The 17,085-nt window shown below is 46.7% G+C and overlaps 1 protein-coding gene and 1 pseudogene across 1 annotated transcript in view; one reads left to right on the forward strand and one right to left on the reverse strand.

Moving 5' to 3' along the window:
* The window catches only part of COQ10A (coenzyme Q10A), a 249,155-nt gene that overhangs the window by 40,003 nt on the left and 192,067 nt on the right, over positions 1 to 17,085 (reverse strand). The gene's annotated exons all lie outside the window — the stretch shown is intronic.
* LOC138582352 (general transcription factor 3C polypeptide 4 pseudogene) lies at positions 4,776 to 6,746 on the forward strand (annotated as a pseudogene).

Consider the following 17,085-nt stretch of genomic DNA (forward strand, 5'->3'; position numbering starts at 1 on the left):
CAATACAAAGATCCTTGTCCCTTTGACCCAGTTGGGACCACCGTAAGCGCATGGAAGGCATTATATAAAAAACTGAAGATAGATACCTCATACGACCCAGATGTACCCCTTTGGAAATACCCCGGTATACCACCCACATTGGATAAGACAATACAAAGGCACTGGGACCCAGACAGGGAAATCCAAATGCGAGACATGTTCCCGAATGGCAGATTTGTAATGCTCGAGGAACTCAGGGAGGCAATAGGGGGCGGGGGAAGCAACCAAAACACTTCAATACCATAGGATGAAATCTGCATTCAGTGCACGCTGGCCACCCTTTCTGGGCGAGCCACCATCCCATTCTTGTATACAAGCCGCCACATCTGGTACGGGGCTGGGAGTCTCTAAACTTTATGCACTGGTACAACTACACACCCCCACCACAATTCAGGTAAAAGCCAAATGGGAAGACCACCTGGACTTAAATATCCCGGATGAAAAATAGGCGAAATATTGTATGCTTACCAAAGCGGTATCCATGAACGCAGGGCTAAGACTTATTCAGATCAAAATCCTAAATAGGTTACACTACACTCCTGCAAAGATGGCCAAGTTCTCAATGACTCACTCTGGGGACTGCCCTAAATGCAAAGATAGCCAAGCGGGAGCATATCACATGTATTGGGAATGCCCCCCTGTTGCTGCATTCTGGAGAGAAGTGGCGGAGATGCTTGAAGACATTACACAAATCCCTGCGGGCATGCATCCATCGAAATATTTGTTCGGAGACATAGGAAAACAAGGTGAGAAGATCAGACGGCTGTTCAATGTTGCATGTGTTGTAGCCAAAAGGTGCATACTGAGATGTTGGACAAGTACCTCTCTGCCAAAAACTGAACATTTTATTCGAGATCTGGCCTACGTAAACGAATGTGAGGAACAATATACTATGACTGACAATGAGATGTCGCCCCAAGGACATATGGGCCCCGTTTAGAATGTACTTATGTGAAATGGCCTCTGATGAGGAAATGTCTGTGTAAATTGGTTTGTGATACCTGAGCTATGTCTTTAACAACTGTTGAATTGCATGTACCGACATATGCAGGTGCAATGAGTTTAATCTGTGTTGACCTCCAGTAATAAAATGAGTTTAAAAAAAAAAAATTAAGATTGGAGGGCAGATCTTCACGGATGTTCAGTAGAGCAGTTTCCGTGCTTCTGGCAGCTATGAAGTCAGACTGGTGATCATGGATACAGCCGACAGAATCAGAATGAAGGTTAAGCTGGGAGATGGCCAGCTTTTCCAGGAGTTTGCCCAGAAAGGGAGTAATGGAAATTGGGCGATAGTTAGCCGGACAGGGAGGATCAGCTGTGGGTTTCTTGAGAAGAGGATGCACAAGGGAGTGCTTAAGAGGGGAGGGGAAGGATCCTGAGGCAAAGGAGTGGTTGTAAAAGTCAGCAAGGTGTCAATGTGGTCTGTGATGGTTTTAGAGGAACAGGGATGAACCTGTTTAGACAAGGCTTTCATAGATCAGACTTGTCTAGCGACCTCATCGGGGGAGAAAAGAAGAAAGGATGAGAATGGGGGTGGGTGAGGGCGTGTCAGCAAGCACAGATGAAGAGAGGAGGGGAAGGGGAGGAGAAGGTGGACAGGATGGCCTGGGTTTTTGAGATAAAGTGAGAGGCAAGGGCATTGCAAAAAGCCTGAGAGGCAACAGGAGGGGTAGAGACTGCAACAGGGTTGGCCAGCTTCTTGCAGATTTTAAAGAGTTCGGCTCAGTAGTTAGATGCCGCTGAGACACAGGCTTTAATGTGGTCTCTCTTCTTGGTGAGGACAGAGAGTCGGTATTGCCTTTGGAGCAGGTGACAGGCCAGTTTGTTAGAGGATGAACAAGAAGCCCTCCATTTCCTGTCAGCCGCCCTACACTTACGTTTAAGTGTAGCTAGGTCAGAGTCATACAGGAATTGCACTTGGCTTTGGACTTCAAGCGGATCCTCATGACAGGGGCAAGAGCATCAGAAATGGGCAGCCAGAGGAGGGAAGGGGGGGCAGGGGGGAGGGGGGAGGGAGAGAAGGTGGCAGTGAAAGCCTCAACTGACACACGCTTCATGGGCCGGATGTCTGAGAAGGCGGGTGGCAGTGTAGGGGTAGGCTTGGCTTGGGAGGAAGAGAGTGAGATGAGAGGAGGGAGGCAGTTGTCACTCCAGGAGAGAAGAGTAGTCAGAGGGATCGAGAGGGGGAAGCCAGAGGAGATCAAGACATCAAGTGTGTGACCAGCAGAATGCGTCGGGCCAGGGAGGAGAGAGAGAGAGAGAGAGAGAGAGAGAGAGAGAGGGAACCGCAGAGGTTGCGAAAGAGCAAAGATGAGAGAGAGGGAGAATCGAGATGGATGTTGAGGTCACCAAGGAAGAGGAGTTGAGTGGTTGAGGGCTGGAGGGAGGAGAGGTCAGCCCACTCGGAGAGAAGAGAGGTGATTTGACCAGGGGGCCGATGGAGAGTAGCAACAGTAAGAGAGTGGCCAGGAGAGATTGAGAGCCTGCAGACAAGGCATTCAAAAGAGGGGTAGATCTGAGTGGGAATGATAGTGGCAGGAATCCACTCAGGCAAGATCTGGGCTACACCACCTCCGGGCGGATCTGGGTGCGGAGAGGATTTTTTAGCCATCAGGAAGGAGAATGTCAAAGCTTGTGACAGAGCTGGCCTTGAACCATGTCTCAGTAAGACCGAGGACATCAAGGTCCAGTTCTTCGAGGAGGTGGCAGAATTCACAGTAGTGTTTGACAGCAGAGCGAGAGTGGCAAGATGCAGAAGGTTGCCAGCCTTAAAGACCTTCCGGGTAGGGGTAAAAATCAGAGGTACACCCTGCGGAGGAGTGGAGGTAGCCTGAAGTGGGGCAGAGGAGGAGTGGGCAAGGTAGCCAAGGAATGAGAGGAAGGGACATCCAGAGATGAAAGGAAGTTGATAAGGCTAGGGAAACGCCTATCAAGAGGAGATTTGCCCGAGGACCTTGGACCATGACGGTGCCATTAAGATGGACATTAAGGATGACTCTGGAGGAGTCGAAGGAAGCCATGAGGCCTTCCCAGCGAGTGCCACCATTAATGGGAGGAGGAGACAGGACAGAGCACAGTGATCATATGCGGGGTCAAAAAATCTGTGGAAGGAATGACAAAGAGGATGTCGGTGAGGGTCTGCCTGGAAAAGGTGCTGGAATAGGTATCGGCGATAGGGAGACCAGGCTTAGAGGCCAAGATATCCCTTTTAAACTTCTTTGCAGACTTAGTGAGAAGGGATGGATAGTTGATAGAGAAGCAGTTGGAATAGATGGGAGAAACAAAGCGCCATGGGTGGGAAGAGAGGGGGCAGAGGGAGGGGTATGCAAGTACAGCGGTATGGAACAGTCACTGGGCTAGCAGGTTACAGTCAATGGGCAAGTTAAATGCAAAGTACAGCCAAGTTTGACTTTCAAGTTACATGTATGACCATGTTAAGGAAATGAAGTGGGAGTAAGAGGGTAAAGGTGAGTACAGAAACAACTTAATTTAGTACATAACAGGGAGAAGCTGAGAGTACAGGCAGAGATGAGGGTACCCATGCGGAGTGAGGTGGCAGAGTCATGGTAGTCCAGTAGTTCAGGGATGACAACCTCAAGGAGGGTTGGGCTGTAGTAGAGGCCTGTCATCGGACAGGGAAGCTGACAGGGGCCTTATTAGATGGAGCCCGCCTCCTGGTTGCTCCGATTGTCCGATTGGGCAATGAAGGCCCAGGCAACTAATGGGGCTGGGAGTCAGGCCAGACAGGAGGATATCAGGACAAAGAAGATAGTGAGGCCATCTTGGAGGGTCCTGAAAAGCAGTGTGCTTCAATGTAATACAGCAGGCAAAAGGGACACACCCACAAGCTGGGTGCTGCAAGTATGAAGAAAGCAGCTATGTGCAGACCGTCGCCATCCAACAAAAACAAAAATGATTTTGACTGTTTTGAGGGGGGGGGAATTCCACTTCACTCGCAAAATGCACACCACAGTTCAGGGCTTACCCTGCAGTAACATCCGTGCTCTGTAGGGTGAAGAAATAGTCAGAAAGGGCCAGCCAGGCCACTGCAAGCAATGATCAGCCCTGGGAGGCTCAGAGAGTGGAAGAGGCCTCCATGTGGGCCCTGTAGATGGAGCCGGCTCCCGCCTCCCTGTTGAATAACTGGGAGTATTCGGATAGTTCGATTGTATAGGGGTTCGGGATCCTAGGGGATTTGGGCAAGAGAGATGTGATGAGGAAGGAAGGCAGATGTGGTACAGCCTATGAAATCCTCAGGGACTCCATCCTCCTCACCTTCCTCTTAGGTATAATACCGCGTCTCACCTGGGGCATTCCCCCCCGACCCCCCCAAGCACAACCCCAAGATCCCCCATCCAGGTGATCCCTTCTCGCTCTTTCACCCAGAGGGTTGGGATCTGAGCATGTCAGCCCTTTCTTGGCCACCTGAATAAGGGATTCTCGAGGTCTGCCTGGGAGAATACCACCAGGTTTGTGAAAGAGGGCTTTAAAAATGGAAGAAACAGGAAGATGTTGGAGTCGGAGAAAGCGAGCCCCGGGCCGGTGCTACCGGAGGGGGAGGCGGCCCCGAGTGCGGGCTTCCGCCTGCGCCCAAGCAGGCTTGCGCGCTCAAGGTTGGCATAAAAGAGGAAGTGGCAGAATGTAAACAGAAGTTTGTCAACTCCAGCAATCCATCAGTCAGCCAGACGTTTATGCTGGACAGAGTTTTTAACCCAGAAGGGAAATCCTTACCGTCCATGCGAGGATTTAAGTACATCAGCTGGTCTCCAATGGGCTCTGATGCAAATGGGCGTGGCCTGCTGGCTGCTTGGACACTGGACAATAGGCTTACTGTTCATGCCAACCTGAACAGGCTTCAGTGGGTGCAACTGGTGGATCTTACAGAACTCTGCGGGGAACGCCTGTATGAAGCCAACTTCAAGCTGTGCAAGGGTGATATACCAAAAGAGTCTGGAATTAGTTCTCCAAGTGTGCTGTCCTGGTGGGAATATGAGCATTGCAACCGTAAAATGAGTGGTCTCATAGTGGGAAGCAACCACGGACCACACCTGAAGGCAGTCAAAGGTTACTTCACATTGAGGCAACCCGTGGTCCTGTGGCAGGATGCTGACCAGATGCCTGTGCACAGTATTCAGTGCCTGCCTTTGTACCACCCATACCAAAAATGCAACTGTAGCCTTGTGGTTGCTGCGCGAGGGCCCTACGTCTTCTGGTGCCTTCTTCTAATCACCAAGGTCGGTCTAAATATTCATAACTCTCATGTAACTGGACTTCACTCGTTACCCATAGTTTCTATGACGGCCGACAAGCAAAATGGGACTGTTTACACCTGCTTGGGTGATGCAAAGGTGCGGCAGCTAATCCCCATCTTCATTGATGTGGCACTCAAGTTCGAACACCAGTTGATCAAGTTGAATGAAATCTTCGGCTCTATGAAGACCCATGGTATTACTGTGAGTCCATGTGGTGCCTACCTTGCTTGCATCACCACTGAAGGGATGAACAATGGCCTTCACCCAGGGACTAAGACGTACCAAGTTCAGTTTGTTATGCTAAAAACATTTGAGGAAGTGGCTGCTCAGCTTTTAGAGTCTCCTGTGCAAAACCTGTTTAAACAAGTGGATTTGACAGACATAGTACGCTGGAAAATTTTGAAAGAAACAAATCCCCCAATTCTTACAGTAAGCTTTAGTCAAAAAGATTGAGGATGGGGCCACGTACCTTTGGTGTTTGCGGTTGTTCTTGTTGAGAATATATTGCCAATCTTTGAAGAAGTCTCCCTCTGAGGTTCTTTGGAGGCCTTCTCACGATGAAAGCAAAGTCCTGATCACTGATGCTAGTGCGCTAGAGGTCACTGAGACCGCAGAACAAGAAGCCAAAGAGGGGCCAGTGGAAGAAACGGCTTTAGATGCAGCCCCCTCTGTAGCCCCCCCTCTGGCGAGTCAGAAGGACAAGAGTTGATGGAAGAGAAGCTTCTGGAGACTCAAGGGAAGATCGAAGCAGCGGAAATGCATTTAATACGAGAACACATGAAGCGTGTCCTTGGAGAGGTGTACTTGCACACTCTTATTGCTGAGAACACAACCATCCCCACGAGAGGGGTGTGTGATTTCCTAACTTCTGATGAGGAGTATGAAGATCGCACTGCTCGGGTGCTGATCGGGCATGTCCTAAAGAAGATGAACAAACGGACGTTCCCGGAGCACTGCAGCCTGTGCAAAGAGGTCCTGCCGTTCACGGATCGCAAGCAGGCCGTCTGCTCCAAAGGACACATCTGGCAGAGGTGCTTCTTAACCTACCAGGCGTGCCAGAGCATGATCTACAGAAGGTGTCTGATGCAGGACAGCATTGCAAGGCATTCGGTCCCCGAAGATCCCGAGTGGCTACAGAGGCTTCTGCAGGATCCCTGCACCTTCTGCGATTCCCCGGTCTTCTGAAGACGCCCCAAGAGCTCTTGAATTGGAGGTGTGGTGGGGGACCTTTTCTGGAGGGATGGCAGAGGAAGGGTCTCTACCAAACTAGCTCCTTGAACTTCTTGATCTCCTTTCTTGGGAAATGCATTCCTCTCACGTGCCCTACAACCTGGAAAAGTGTGTACATAACTTATTTGCGTGTGCTGATGCCGCCATTGGAACAGGGATGTAAAACAGTCTGGTTACATTAAGCATTTCCTGCAGAAGGAGTGAGTTTACAAATGTTGGTTCTTCAGGGGTTTTGGATTACGACTCCCATGATCCCGGCCCACTATAGTGGAGGGGGATCATGGGAGACGTGGCCCGGGACATCTGGAGAACCACGGGTTGCGCATCCCTGCCCTACTGAGTAGGCATTTAAGACATATATTTGGTATGAAGTTCGCACAAAGCTTCACACTGACTAGTTAAACCTTTTACGCAGTGCTCTATGTGAGCTCCGTTTTAGTGACCAGCTGATCTTCAAGGATATACGTTTTACGCAGTGAACAGATACATGGTTTACAGTTTTTCATTTTTACTCTGGGTGCATGTTTATTATTTGAACTTCCGTCGAATGAAGTTTACTTCCCTATGTGTCTCTCTGCCCTGGATCCAGGAGTGGGGTTTTCTTCTTCTTCTCGTCCCACACTTAAGAACTGCAAGAAGGGCGCTGTACTTCAATAGATCTTTCTTGGGTGGGTTTCCGCGAGTTCTAGCACCTGAACGCCAATTCTTGATGACATTTATTTAGTACCAGTTTGGTTGGCTTGTTCGTAAACTGCAACAGTTTTGTCTTCGATGTGAACTTGACCCTCGCCTTTGAAATGTGTTAATGGGCCCCAGGCTGCGTCATTCCACTAGGGCTGGAGGTCCAGCCCCCTCCCACCCAATAAGCACGATGCCTGCGCACATTTCTCCTACCCCATGCTTGTATAGAAACCACAGCAATGTCTTTTTAATCCCCAATCCCTTCCTTTGCTGTAAGATTGTCCTTTGAGCATTCTGGGTTTTTATTGTAAAACGTTTAGATTGTTGTGAATGATGATTCTGGGGCATCCAGCTGCTCCTCTGCACTGCAGAGAACAAAATGCCTCCGCCACCACCGAAAACAAAGTGGGAGAAGGATTACACCGAGACGATTACATGCCATGCACAGTAGAGGACATGCTGGAGCCGTGGAGCCTGGGGACGCTGCTTGCAGGGCACGTGTGTGTCAGGCTGCCTGGACATTTGCTTCCTTTTCAGCAATATACATGTTTTTGGAAGGGAGAAGGGGGGGGGGGGGAGTTGTGTAGACCTCTTTTGCGTTGTTACAATGAGTTTTGTTACAAACCATTTAAATGCTTTGATAAGTAATGATGAAATAGTCATTTGCGATGTGGTGTTTCTCTCCTTGATAAATACAGATTGTGCAACACCTTTTAGTTACAACTCCATACAACTTCTTGAAATGGATGTCAGAACTGATAGTTGGTACTGCCCGAAACATGTGCACAACATACTTTCACATGTCCAGGTATGCCACGATTTTTAATTAGTGTTTTTCAGTTTTAGAATTTCATCATAGATTTTTTTTATTTTCTCCTTTCCCCCCCATGCCGACAATGCACTCTTATAACTGCGTAATGAAGGCCAACATCCAGCTACCAATGATGGGGGTAGGGGGGTTACTGACACTGGTCTTTTATTTTGGTGGTTTAGAAAGTTCTTGTACAGTTTCTTTTTTTTTTTTTTAAATAACTTTTTTCATTGAGTCAGCCATAGCATATAGTGAGCGAGAATATTTTAATTGTAGTCAACTCATCAAAACTAGCTTGAACCTGTCCTGACAGTCCTGGGTAGTACTATCACGTACTTCTGGGTGCATAGCTGTGGTAGCAAACACTTTTGCTTCTCAGGAAATCGGTCCTTGAAGGTGCGACTTCCAGTCTTGAACCTGGCTTCCATTTTTATTTCAAGCATTCTCTACCCTCCTCTCACACCTCCTATTTTGGGTATCTACAACAGATGCCAATCAGGAAAAAGCTTGAGCCAAGATATATTGTCTTGTTCAAGAACTGTTCTATAGCTGCAAGTGCTGAGTGAGCAGCTGGAGGAGACTTTGAATACATGGAGGTCCTGCTTAGAGGGTGATGAGAGGACCTGCACGGATGGTAAGGGGCGGGGGGGGGGGGCACCTGGTTCTTTTGTCCTTCAGCTATGCCAGTGAAAAGACTGGTTTGGTCTATCCTGATGTTGGAGGGTGTAACTCTAGTGTTTGCTGTTTTGCTCCTAGCCTGATCGCCCAGTAACTCGACTTCATATGGAATCCATTTTGCTGTCATTTCAGAGGAATTTGTTCATTATTATGTTATTTTAAATTAGAACTATATTTTTGTATGAAAAAAAAACGGAAGAAACAGTAGGAAAACTCCTCTGGCAGGCCGGCAGACCGGTCACCTCCAAGTTCCAGGAACAAAGCAGCAAGAGTGAGTTGGGGCAGGGTAGAACATAAATACTTCTGTGAAAGGTGCTTGGCCAAAGGCCAGCCAGCCAATCACAAAAAGGTACCAGAGGCAGATGGCTCAGGTAACCAAACAAACTGGTAATCACTGGGACTACCACCCAGCTAAAGCCACCCCCACATTAAGTGAGAGGGCTAGCCTAATCCTCTACCATCCTAAACCAGTTAGGACCAGTAAGGAGGCAGCCATGATGTGCTCACAAAGAGTCCACATAGTCATAAGGGCCACCTTATGAGGGTTTTGAGGCCACCTTGTGGTCACCTAGACAAAGGGAAGCCTTAGAAAACAGAACAGCTGGGAGCAGGATTTACAAGAAACCTTTGGTGCCCCAATGGCTACCAAAGAGGTGCATTTGGCTACCAATGCTGTGAAATGGCGGGCACCCTTGGTAAAGCCAACATTAAAGCACAGCCACCACAAACCGATTCCTTAACATGAAATAGTGACTCAATCACTATATTGCAGAAATGGGATGCCTGAGGGGCATCCCCGGGACTGGGGAATTTAGGGACAACCCAATACCTTATAGTAGGTAAAAAAGGTCATAGTGGCAATGGGACTTCTGGAGAAGCCCCCCTCGACTCCAAAAAGATATTTTAAGAAACAAAAAAAGACAGGGGGGGGGGGCAGAGACATTGAAGGTCCCCCGAATGTGTCCCTTGAATCCCCAAAGTAGGAGTTCTGGCTTACCTCGAAGTGAATTGTACTCCAGACATTTCGAAGCTTGCCAAAAATGACTTGCATCTTGATTATTCGCACTTCAGTTATGTGCCAGATCACTCAGGTTCATTATTGACAGTGAGCTCTTCTTCCAGCAATTGACCAACAAACCAAGCCTAAACCACCCGGTATAGAGTAGCACTCCTCTGGAAGATAAAGCCCCCTCTCCCGCCTGATGGATTCCAATCCATGGGCAAATCTATGTCAAGTTCACACCTCGACCGATGGAATGCCCCCTCAATGGCATACTGGCCACAAACCTGCTGAGCAGTTCAACAAACTGCTGCAATAGCCAAAATTAAGACATTTTCTCACATCTCCCAATCCTATGAGAATTACACACACTACCCATCCGAGCCAGGATACGCTTCAAAACGGACTATCACATAAGGCAGCTACTATGTGAATGTAAGCCTATTTAGCCACAAAACATGCAGGCTCAGGTAGGACTTAATTCTGTAGGAGCCAGACATTCACAAGGTTTGAGACTAAACTAGCAAGCAAAGGGAAAACCAAAAACCTGCTCTTTTTATATATGATAGGTTATTTATAATGCACTTAAAACCCAGACGTTTCTAAGAGCGGACCCGGGAATTGAACCTATGATGGTGCTCCGTGTAGTCCTGCTTCCAAGGCGAGCACGTTGCCACCGAGCTATCCTCCTGAGCTTTGCCACAGTCTACTTGAAAGGCAGCCCAGACCATCAGGACCACTCCAAAGCTCCCGCGGTTCCAAAAGGAACAAGACCCTGCTCCTCAGGTAAAACTTCAGAGTCTCTTACGACCTGCTACTCCTTGCTATTACACCCCGATCATATGGAATAACCAAGCTATTATAACCAGTTATCTCACCTTCCATCAACCCACACTAACCCCAAATTACTTGTACTTCCTAACTAGGCTCATACTATATATAGCCCAAATACAACAATACAAATAAGTTCCAAGCAGCAGGAAGACCATCAGTGTTCACTTGGCTAAGCTGCTGCACAATATTCTGGTAGACACACTTGCCACTAGAGTATAAGAAAGTCTTGCCTCCTTAGCAGCAGGTGTGGTAGCAAATGTAGTCATCACTTTTCCATATTATAATAGCTGAAATCACAACGATCGGTCATCAGAGTATGGCGGACATACAGATATTTTCCTTAGTGGGTGGTCTAAAACAAGCATTAGCTTATTCTTCACGGTCAAGGCAACACGTCTTCTCCAAAACCCTCCCAGCATCCCATGTCCCCCTGCTTAACCACTCCCATTTCTAACAGGGAACAGTAGGTGCAGATACCCCATCAGACCTAGCACTCTTGCATGAAAAGCCCTGCAAGAAGGTCATCTCATCCTGCACACTGAATCCCAATAGGTCAGAGCAGGAGATATTTTTCACGGTCGCAGTGGTAGAAGCTCTGTAGGTGTCCTAAACAGCAGAGGAGCGTACTAAAGGGGGCAGATCAACTGATGCAGAAATGGTAACAGGGTGAGGCAACTAAGTCTGGAACCTGAAGAAAATAATTTGATCAATGTCGGAAGGATAGGTAATGGAAAAGAGGGTGAAGCTTAGACCTCTAACTCTGCATGTTCCTAAATACAATGTCCATGGGCAATGGGTCTGTCAGCCTGGGGACTCCATGGCCTATCTCAACTGAGAGACAGCTTAATAAAGAACCCATGCACAACATGAACTAAGCTCACAAATGTTTACATGCTGCTAAGCAATTCTATCAAGTATGTGCCTCGGTTGGAGAACTATTGGGAGGAACTGCAGGCCAGACCCATCCAGGATGTGCCATGGTTAGTTAATCTAGTAGATGCCACAAAGTTCTTGGTGCATAAACTACTGAAACCCTGCAAAATCGCAAACTGACCCTTCAGGTTCTGTGGCAGACATGTCGATACCTTGTGGGAAACTCTGGTGCTGATGTATTTGTTAGAGACCCATCAAATACCTGAGCCGCAGATCTAGAAAAATATCTGAGCTGAGTATTGGGGGCAACATCCTGGTCTACAGCTACCTAAGCAGGGCAGTGTCTTTTGGTCCATTAGATGGCTCAATGGACCTCTTAGGTGAATAATCATCATCATCGTCGTCATCATCATCATCATCATCATCGTGGGGCTCAAAGGTCTCTCAGGGTCGCTCATGATCGAGCAATCTGACTTGTAAACTACTTTCCAACTCCAGTGAAAGTTACAAACGAATTATCGGGATGAGGCGGCTCTGGAAAAAAAATGAAATTTGCTCATCATTTCCAAGTCAGGAAATGCTTTGCATGATAATAGAGGCCAGGTTCATGAAGACAAAGCTTCAATGGTAACGTAGAGGAGCAGGTAGACTCTCTCTCACTAGTCCACATCCCCTCACCACCGCCATAGTGGACTAGCTGGAGAAGAGCAGTTAATGGGACCCTCTGTATTGTTCCCATACCACATCGATTGAATGTGAGACATTATACACTCAGACAGCCATACAGAATGTCCCCTTGCACTGAAAGTGTGGAAGGATGCTACATGGAAATGTCAGCACTAGGGCTGTACCGAATAGCATATTTAGTATTCGGCCGAACCCGAATATGAAGCCGAATAGTTGTTTTATTTAGTAAATAATGTTCCAAACTTCAAAAAACAAATAAAGCACTATTTTAAATGCATTCTATACTTCTATTTCTCTTCATTGTAATTAATGTAGCATCTTTATTTTTAAAGTATAAAAGCCAGAAATAAAGCAGATCTAACCAAAATGAAGGGACCAAATGTACAGAAGATTGTTGCATATTCAGTGCCAGTTAAAGTAGGAGGCTTCACAAATGCAACAGGACTGCCTTTGTGAATCAGATGCATTGCATTCTCTATCCAGTTGCAAAGTCGATGTGGTCGAGTTTCGAAACTTCTTTGCAGCTCACATAGAAATGTATAAAATGGTTCATGTTGGCTCATGCAGGACACAAGTCAAGAGGAAATCTGAAACGCGTGAACTCCATCTCACAACTACTCACCCCACCCAAACAAATGCTACTTACTTTTCACTTTTCCTAGCCACTCTTTCTCGCCAATACACAAACATATGCAACTTATTATTTCCTGATAAAATATCAAATAATGTTAAACTCAGTTCTCAAGTCCTTAAAAAAAGAAAAGGGGGTGGCTATGATGTACGCAATGGAAAGTGACATGACAGGAACTGAAAGTATATATGCACATTTCTTTGTTTGTTTTTTCAACTGAAAAAAGTGCACATTGCATATAAACATTCACCAAAAGAAAAGATGTTCCTGTATTATTGCAAGCTAAGTATAAAAGATGAGCACCTTTTTTGTCTAAGAATCTGTAACAAAACATGCCCTAAAGAGCAGATTACAATAGAAGATATTTTTCAGCTGTGTGATAGCAATTTGTCTGGCCTAATTCCATTTAGTTTTGCAAACTGAAGTCTATATTTGGCTTTCTGATTTCATGTTGCACTGTATTCACATGAGAATGTCAAAGTATTCGGCAAGAGCCGAATAGCAAGAAACTATCCGGCCGGAGCCGAATACCTTTTTTTCAGCTGGAATTCAGCCGAATACTTACTCGAAGCTGAAGTTTGGTACACCCCTTGTCAGCACGCACCTATGGACATCATGGAACGTGAAGTGAAATCTGACGAGAGCAGAGTGATGTCATAAAGAAGATATATAAACCCTTTATTGAAACAATGTGAAAATACTTAAGAGTAACAATGTAACTGTAGCACCAAGGTGAATATGCACCTAAAGCTAAAGTAACCGTGAATACAAAGAAGATGAAGTAACTTGCTGGCGAATAACTGTAAATAAGCAGCACCGCAAGCTTGCTATAAAGTAATATATAACGTGGCAAGGACGTCCATGTTAGGAAAATGGCTTGTGTCGAATTCAACCAAGCTACCTCATAGACCAAGGCTGTAGAATCAGGAGACGCAGAAGAATAGTTCTGTGTGCAGAACAGACGAAGTCAAGGTTGGCGAATTAAGGATGCTATTTTAAGGAATAAGCACCGAGCACAAAGGGAGTTAAACGGATAAGCTCTGAATGTGGGACATTCCTCATAGATGGAAGAGCAAAACATCTGCATGAGCCAACTGATGGTCAATTAAAAGTGTGCAAAGTTCATATGCGATAAAATTGACAAATTCATGATCTCAACACACACGTGATTTTGAAGAGAACACGGGCGATTCATTAAGCCTCAGACATAGACAGTGGTGTGCTCACACTCCCTTGAATGTTCCAGGACAGTGAACAGGCTGCAAGGTCAACTACAAAGGGAAGACTTTGGCTTATGGCCAACCGATAAAAGATGAACTAATTGGGAAAACAGGGAGTCGGCTAACGGTATTCAAACATCTAAGTTTTGTTTCACGTACATGCTGCTAAAGAGCCGAAAGTCCAAGGTTGGGATAGTTTGCCAACAAATCAGTGGGTTTGAGGGGCAACCTAACATAAAATGTTGAATAGACCAATCCACTGTTATTTTGTCTGCTATAATAAGTACTATACATATTTAGAGGTAGCTCAAGGCATGCCCTACAGATAAGGGGTAGCCAATGATGTACTGATTTGTATATGTTCTATACATAGATATGTTACCTTAACCAATCCCTTCCCTCAATAGGTTTTGTATTTTGCCACGTAAAATGACGCCATAGAGGACACATATTGGGGTATAAGACCTCCATGTAATCAAGCTACTGTGGGAGTGTGCATGCACCAGTGCGATGTCGGTCAGGTCTCCCTACTTTATTAAATGAGAATAAAGTAGTACTTTGCCATATTCCTCGAGTCTGTCCGATTATTTGGTCTGAGATGATAATTTGTAATTCCATCTAGCAAAAATGACGCATCAAGGTGCTAGAGCACCGTAGACATGCCTGGTGAATGAAGGCAAACCTTCAATGACAGACATGCCTTGTGAACCTTGAATGGAAGTGTGAGACAGAATGTGCACAGGAACCAAGGACAGTCAGGCAAAGTGTGTGTGTAACAGAGGCAGATATATAGTGTAGGCAAGTGCACCATTGGCTGAAATCAAATGAGGATCATGCAAAGCAGAGGGGGGGAAAAGCAAAAAAAATAATCTTTGGACAAAATTTAATTTAAGAGCAAGCAGGTAGGAAAGGAAATTCTCCAGACGAAGCAGAAAAAAATGGAATTGGTGGATAAAGCCAAAGGGCAGCAAGGTGGGAGGAACCATTTGCAGATGGGACATTGTATGTGCATAGCTCACTTCCGACATGCCCCCTTTGTAGGCTATGCCCCAGGAGCATAGGAGGAAGGGGATGGGATGCAGAATTAAGGGCATGGCGTTCTTGACCACTGAATAATTTCCCTCACCAGAAAGTACCTTGGGATGAGTTCAAGTCGCCATCTAGTCATCGCTCCCCCCGCCCCCCCCACTATACAGGGTCATCTACAAACACCTTCCAGTCACACACAAGTCAGACTAGATTCTCATCAACTTTGACAATTAAAGCTTCTGCACAATGCCCCAGGCAGGTGATCTAGGTCTCTCTACTCAGATTAACAATTCCTTGCTGCCTTTCAATTTAAGGTAAAAATACAAATGTAAGCACACACATTAACAAATGTTTGTACAGTTAAACAAATGACAGAAGGTTATGAAGGAAATGCTCCCAACCAGGTCTTTGAGCCAATTGTATCACCTTCATTAGTACTTGAAGCTTAAGGGTTACCATTAAGCCTTACCAAAAGGTTACAGCAGATTATGTGCCAAGGAAGAAATGTCACTGGTGGGATCACACCTAGTTTTGCCTATAGCCTGCATAAGTGGCAAATGGTTTACAGCACAAATCTTCTAAGTAGAGGGGCCCGATTATAAGTGACCCTACCCAACTAGAGGTACAACAGACATTCATATTTCTAATGTGAACAAACCTAGAACAGGTAACTGCAACTTTCAGCATAAAAGTACTCTTCAAACTAGGGGCTATAGTAAAAGACTGGTGGAGTGGCACAAAATTACCAGGTTACTCACCGTAGTGACCACCTTTACTCCTAGTCCATAGTCCCCTTTCCTCCATACTTGTGGGACATCTCTCCGTCCTGTGGGACGGGACCGGAGCACTTTGTAAAAAGCATCCACATTTTTTTCAAAAATGTGTCCCTCCTCTCTTTCCTGCGCGGGGCCCGGCACACGGCCGTAACCCCGCCCACCTTAGCTCCGCCCCACGCATCGCCCTTCAGTCCTTTTCTATCGCAGGGTCAAAGACCCATTAGCAATAACAGAGGAACCTTATTAGAGGGGACGGCGGGCGGGCGTATGGAGGAAAGGGGACTATGGACTAGGAGTAAGGTGGTCACTACGGTGAGTAACCTGGTAATACTCCTACGTCCCGTCCCTTTTCCTCCATACTTGTGGGAGATTCCATCCACCCATAGTTCCTGTAAGGAGTGCTTGGGAAATACGCCTTACTGCAACAGGTTCTTTAGCACAGCCTGACCAAACTGAGCATCAGCTCTAGAGTTCATATCGAGGCAGTAATTCTTACAGAAAGCAGATGGGGAGGCCCAAGTAGCTGCTTTAGCGATGGACTCCCAGGGAACATATTTTTGAAAAGCAACCGCGGCTGCCTTGCCCCGCACCAGGTGTGCATGGATACCTTTAGGAGGTTTCAGCTTTTGGACGGTGAAAGACTCCGTGATACAGGTGGCAATCCATCTGGAAATAGATACCTTAGGAGCCGGCCTGCCCTGAGGGCTACCAAAGGTCACAAAAAGTTAAGAACTCCAAAGCTCGGAAGTCCTGTCCAGGTAGAACTTCGGACGTCAAGACAGTGTAGAACCCTTTCATCCTCCGAGGCAGGGTTCGGAAAAAAGACCGGAAGGGAGATCGACTGATTCAGATGGAATTCGGTCACTACCTTTGGTAGGAAAGCCGGGTTTGTCCGAAGTACTACCTTGTCCTTGTGAAAGACCAAGAAAGGATGCTCCACCGACAATGCCTGGAGCTTGCTCACTCTCCTCGCTGACGTAACGGCGACCAGAAAGGACACTTTCCAGGACACATACTTGAGATCAACCGTAGCCATTGGCTCAAAGGGGTTATGGCACAGCGCCGTCAGGACTACATTTAGATCCCAAGGCGGGTGCGGACTACGAACCAGAGGGAAAAAGGCGTGTCAAGCCAGCAAAATGTCTCTTCACCACCGGGTTAGTTAGAGAATAAGAACACAGGTCTGTAGAAAGGTAAGCGGAAACCGCTGAGATACAAGTCCTGCAAGACAGAACATGAACCCCTGACTCTGCTAGTAAGGATACAAAGGACAGCACCATGTCAATCGTTGCCACCCTCGGATCCAACTCTTTCTCCAAACACCAATGACAGAACCTGAGCCAT

The sequence above is a fragment of the Ambystoma mexicanum genome, chromosome 3q, assembly GCF_040938575.1.
Source record: "Ambystoma mexicanum isolate Mex_15411 chromosome 3q, UKY_AmexF1_1, whole genome shotgun sequence".
Lineage (NCBI taxonomy): Eukaryota > Metazoa > Chordata > Amphibia > Caudata > Ambystomatidae > Ambystoma > Ambystoma mexicanum.